Source organism: Hemicordylus capensis, chromosome 6, assembly GCF_027244095.1.
Source record: "Hemicordylus capensis ecotype Gifberg chromosome 6, rHemCap1.1.pri, whole genome shotgun sequence".
Lineage (NCBI taxonomy): Eukaryota > Metazoa > Chordata > Lepidosauria > Squamata > Cordylidae > Hemicordylus > Hemicordylus capensis.
In genome coordinates, this window is record NC_069662.1 from 72,912,602 (window position 1) to 72,918,449 (window position 5,848).

Here is a 5,848-nt window from a genome sequence, read left to right on the forward strand (position 1 = left end):
AAGACACACCTCTTCTTCTCCTCCATGGTCTCTGCAGCAAGAGTTCTGCTTATGTACAGAACAACATTTGGAAGCTTCGGAGGTTTTGTAGAGCATTCTGGTTCCTGCTCTGAAATGGGGAGACCTGTGCACCGTGCGTGCCTCTAGGGCAGGAAGAATACTCCTGTCCCTCAGTTACTTGACAATCATAACTCTAGCAGCATAACTCTAGCAGCAGCAGGGGCAGATCCGCCTGAGGACTTGCTCACCCACCATTCGCTGCCTCTGCTGCAGGCCCCCACCCGCCAATGGCCTTTGTGACCTCTGCTCACTGCCACTGTTAAGGCTTGCTGGCTTCTCTTTGCCAGCTGCAACACAGTATAATAATGTCACTGCCCAGCACCTGTTATCCCTGAGATGGGCTCATACCAGAGTGATATCATGTTACAGCCAGCGAAGGAAAGTAAAGTGGCTGCGACTGTAGTGGTGAGCAGAGGCCAGTGGCAGGTGGGCGGGCTGTGGTGGCAGTGATCGTGGCCACGGGGAAGCCCCTCTGACTCCACTACAAAGGAGAATTACAAGACGCTAACACCAGCTGGAGAAGGAGCAAACGTCTCCTTAATAGGGCTGATGGATCCTGAACCCGCTTTGCACGGTGCCAGCTAGACTCCAACGCCGGCCGTCCGGACCGGCTGCTGACACTTCCCATCCAAGCCTCCGAAAGGCACTATGAGATGTGGGGGCGGTGCTGGCAACCCTCCCTCTGTGCGGGGTGCCTTTACAAAAGGCTTGGTAAGGCTCTGATTGGGAGCTTCCCATCCCAACTTTGCAAAGCCGTTTGCAAAGGTGTGATATGGTGGGGGCTGCCAATCCTCCCTCCTCAGGGGGAGTCTTTGCAGAGCTTTGCAAAGGTCCCATAGGGACCTTTGCGCAGTGTCTAGAGAGAGGCACCATGAAGGAAGAGAAGGCTGATAGCAGCTTTCCCTCCTTAGCAGCGCACTTCCAGCACCTTGCGAAGATCCAGTGGGGAGACCCCCACGTAACCTGTGAAAGGCTTTGGTGTACGGGCTTAAGGAGAGGAGGCTGCTTGGTGGCAGCAGTTTCTCATTGCCCAGCCCCCAGTGGCCAGTCTTGAAAGTGTTGGGAATTCTCTCTGGTAAGAGAATCCCTTTTTCATTACAGCAGAGTGCACAGAGGCACAACACAGCGGAATTTGGTTAGGCATGCGTGTATGCTGAGAGTAAAGTAACTTGGAGCCAGTTCATAGTTTCCAATCAATATACAGGTGAAACTCGGAAAATTAGAATATCGTGCAAAAGTCCATTAATTTCAGTAATGCAAATTAAAAGGTGAAACTGATATATGAGACAGACGCATTACATGCAAAGTGAGATAAGTCAAGCCTTAATTTGTTATAATTGTGATGATCATGGCGTACATCTCATGAAAACAGGCCCAAGATACAGCATTCTTTAGACATTCACCCAGCTAGCATTGATTATTAGCTCAATCATTTTCAGCAACAAATTGACATGCCTAGATCTTCCTGTCCAGTCTTCTAGATTCTAGGCTCGGTTAGGATGTTGGATAACAGCTATCTTTATATGCATTGACAGTAATAAACTCAACTCAACTAAAACTAAGACATGCCTATATATCTCAGACCAATCTCTTTTTCTTATAACAGAAAGATATTGTCTTTCAGAGTTTCTTATGGCCGCCAAGAAAGCCCAGAAGCTTGCAGCACATCAAGCACTCTCGGACGCATTTCAAAAGATCCTGCTTGTTGTTCTAGGCAAGGCCTTTTCCTTTTAAAAATAAAAACACATTTTTAAAATCCTGCTTCTCTCCCACTCTTACCTGGGGTTCCAAGTGGTTTCCATCCACAGGACGGATCAGATCCTCACCTGCTTAGCTGAGTTTCTCCCAGACCATTTTCTGAGTCCTAGGTGGAAGAGCAGAGACACAAGTTACTGGCTTTAAAGCTTGGGATCTTCTCCAACGATGGTGGGAATTGTGGAGGAGGAGACTTGCCATCCAGAAATGCATGGTGACGAAGGCCAAGGGCAGCAAAGAGTGGGCTAAGGCATTCTTCATCCAGATGAGATGGCTCCCCCATGAGGCAAGGTGAGGTGACAGTCTCAGGCGGCACTTATGCCCTAGGATGGCAAGTGTAGGCACCCTGCCCCCTGCAGGTGTAGTCTCACCTGCCTGCTACCACCGCCTCCCACCAGCTCCTCTACACTCTGTCACCCTCCTTTCAGGTGTCCTCCCCTTTATCCTGGCCCCGCTCCTGATGCAGACAGTGGTCTCTACCTCTTCTCCATTGCCCAGCTGCCTTATCTTTTGAAAATTTATTTAATCTATTTTAATTGATTTTTACATTTAGATCCCACTCTCCTCCAAGCAGCTTAGCGTGGTGTACATGCCTTTTTTATCCTCACGACAACCCTGTGAGGTAGTTTAGGCTGAGAGATATATGACTGGCCCAGAGTCACCCAGTGAGTTTCATGGTGGAAAGGGGATTCGAACTCGGGTCTTCCTGGTCCTAGTCCAACACTCTAAACACTACACTCTGCTGGCTCTTCTGGGCATGTCACTGTATGAAACTGCAAGTCAGGAGTGGAGACAGAGAAAATGGTGCTTCTAGCATAGAGTGGTGGCCTCTCCTCATTGCTTCTGCTTTGCTAGCTACAGTAGCTGGTTCTCTACCCCCAACCCCATCAGCAGGGGAGACTTGTGCATAGGAAGAAGAGAACAAGAAGGAAACTGATCCAGCTACTGGAGCAAGAGAAGCAGTGGCAACAAACAGTCAGAAGCCTACTCTGTGAGGAGCAGACACAGCTTGAGGCGGTGAGCAGGCTTTTCTAAACAGAACAACTAGCCTTCCTCCCTTCAAACCAACTAACAAGAGGAGGGGAGATTTTGAGGGGCTGGTTTCTCTTTAAGGACTGTGTGTGTGTGTGTGTGTGTGTGTGTGTGTTTGTGTGTGATTTGCCAGAGCTAGCATTTGCCAAGGCTAGCAAACCCCAGTGTTTTTGTTTGTCCCGACCTGGAGGGGGCAGAGTCAGCTAGGGCTGTGGGAGACCCCACATTCCTTTGACATTTCTTGGACCCACATCCTGTGCCTCAGTTGGAAGCCTACTCCCGACATAAGAAGTGAAGGCCCAAGAACATAGCGAACAGAGCATAGTGAACAGGGATAGCAAACAGGACATTGGCATTTTGCAGTTGTTTAGCGGGAAGTGTGCGGAGGAGGCTGGAACAAGCCCCCGTGATCACAAGAAGCGCAGAGGAGAAGGGAATGTAAGTACGAATCCCTCCATCATATTCTTGAGAAAGGCTGTTTGGACAGTTAAATAGCTGACCAGTAGAGCTGCGACCTAGCCTAATAAACTATCTCTAAATACTGCAAACAGCCAACAAAAGCGGTACGGAGACAGAAAGTCAGCAGGGGAGGGGGCACTTCCCAGTATATTGCACAGAGTGCCACATGTATGACTATTTGCCCCATGGGCCGAAGTCATGGGTGTGTGCTCGGTGCAATGAGCTCCTGGCTCTCAGGGAACAAATTTGTTCCCTTGAGACCAAGGTGGTGAATCTGGAGAAGCTCCGAGAGACAGAGAGGCATGCGGACGAGACCTTCAGGGACACGGTAGAGGCATCCCACTCCAGGGCTGATAGCTCCTCTGCTGTCAGGGAGAATGAAGATCTCTGGCAAGGAAGACATTGGTCTGAGGAAGAGGGAAATGCTCCTTTAGGAGGGACCCCTTCATTGGAACATGAGCTCATATCCTTTTGCACAGGGGATACTCCTGCGGGGCGGGGCCTCTTTGTAGTGGGTGATTCAATCATTAGAGGTATAGATAGATGGGTTTGTGACCATGTGTTGACTGCACGGTGACTTGCCTGCCTGGTGTGAAGGTTGCGTACATCACACATCGTGATGCTGACGGGAGCTGGGCAGTATCTGGTTCGGCAAATGCCATCCCATCCTCGATAGAAAGGACAGGGAGGGGCGCCTTGGAGGTGGAGTAGCACTGTATGTTAGGGATAGAATCTAACAAGCTAGAAAACCGAGGTGGACTGGAGTCCTCCACAAAACCCTGTGGGTGACAATACAAGGCATGAAAGGAAACGTGCTACTGGGGACATGCTATTGCCCTCCAGATCAAAACGCTGACAGTGACTGGGAGTTGCAGGAGGAAATCAGGGAGGCGTCAAGAAAAGGCAGGGCTGTAATAATGGGTGACTTCAATTACCCACACATAGACTGGCTAAATTCAGTCAGGTAATGACAGAGAGGTCAAATTTCTAGATACACTCAATGACTGTGCCCTAGAACAGTTGGTCTTGAAACCAATCAGAGAGAAGGCGACCTTGGACTTAATCCTGAGTGGCACCCAGGACCTGGTGCGTGATGTCAGTGTCATCGACCCTTTAGGGAACAGTGACCATAGTGCCATCAAATTCAGCCTACGTGCCGGGAGAGAATCACCAAGGCAGTCTAACACAGACATTTTGCATTTCAGAAGAGGAAACTTCTCCCAAATGAGGAGTATGGTGAAAAGAAAACTGAAAGGGAAAATCAGGAGAGTCACTTTGCTCCAGAATGCATGGAGTTTACTGAAATCCACAATACTAGAAGCCCAGTTAGATTGTATATCCCAAAGGAGGAAAGGTACCACTAAGTCCAGGAGGATGCCAGCATGGCTAACAGGTACTGTCAAGGAAGCCATCAAAGGGAAGAAGACTTCCTTTTGAAATTGGAAGGCCTGTCCAAACGAAGAGGACAGAAAGGAACACAAACTCTGGCAAAAGAGATGCAAGGTGACAATAAGGGAGGCAAAAAGAGAGTTTGAGGAACATTTAGCTAGAAGTATCAAGGGGGATAGAAAAAAACGTCTTTCAATACATCAGAAGCGGGAAACCTGCCAGGGAGGCGGTTGGACAATGAGGGAGTGAAAAGGATGATTAAGGAGGATATGGAGGTTTCAGACAAGCTCAATGAGTTCTTTGCGTCTGTCTTCATGGTAGAGGATACTGAACATATAGCTGTTCTTGAACCAGGCTTTTTGGGGATGGAGGCTAAAGAACTGAGTCAGATAGAAGTGACAAGAGATGATGTTCTAAACTGTCTTGGGGGGGGAAAACAAACTAACATTGACTTGACTTTCAGATGCCTTCAGTTGCTTGTTCTCCCTCCATGCCCCTCCATGCTCTCTTCACTCATCTGATACCTTCAGTCTCCATAAAATCCCCCATGCCCCAACTCTTTGGGGTAGAAAGCTGGTCCTGTGGTAGCGTGCATGAATTGTCCTGTTTGCTAAGCAGGGTTGACCTTGGTTTGTATTTGGATGAGTGAGCACTATGAGAGGAGAACTGGTCTTGTGGTAGCAAGCATGACTTGTCCCCTTAGCTAAGCAGTGTCCACCCTGGTCACATATGAATGGGAGACTAGAAGTGTGAGCACTGTAAGATATTCCCCTCAGGGGATGGAGCCGCTCTGGGAAGAGCAGAAGGTTCCCAGTTCCCTCCCTGGCTTCTCCAAGATAGGTCTGAGAGAGATTCCTGCCTGCAACCTTGCAGAAGCCGCTGCCAGACTGCAAAGACAATAATGAGCTAGATAGAGCAATGGTCTGACTCAGTATATGGCAGCTTCCTAGTAAGGGTCAAATACTCCCCTTTGGGTTGGGGCTGTAGTCCTGTGGTAGATCATCCGTCTACATCTCTACAGAGCATCTGCTCTGTAGAAATGCTTTCCCATTTAAAGGAAGAATTTAAATGTACAAGTTCCCAAGTTGAATCCCTGGCATCTCCAGGTAGAGGTGGGTAAGACTCCTGCCTGGAACCTTGGAAAGTGGCTGCA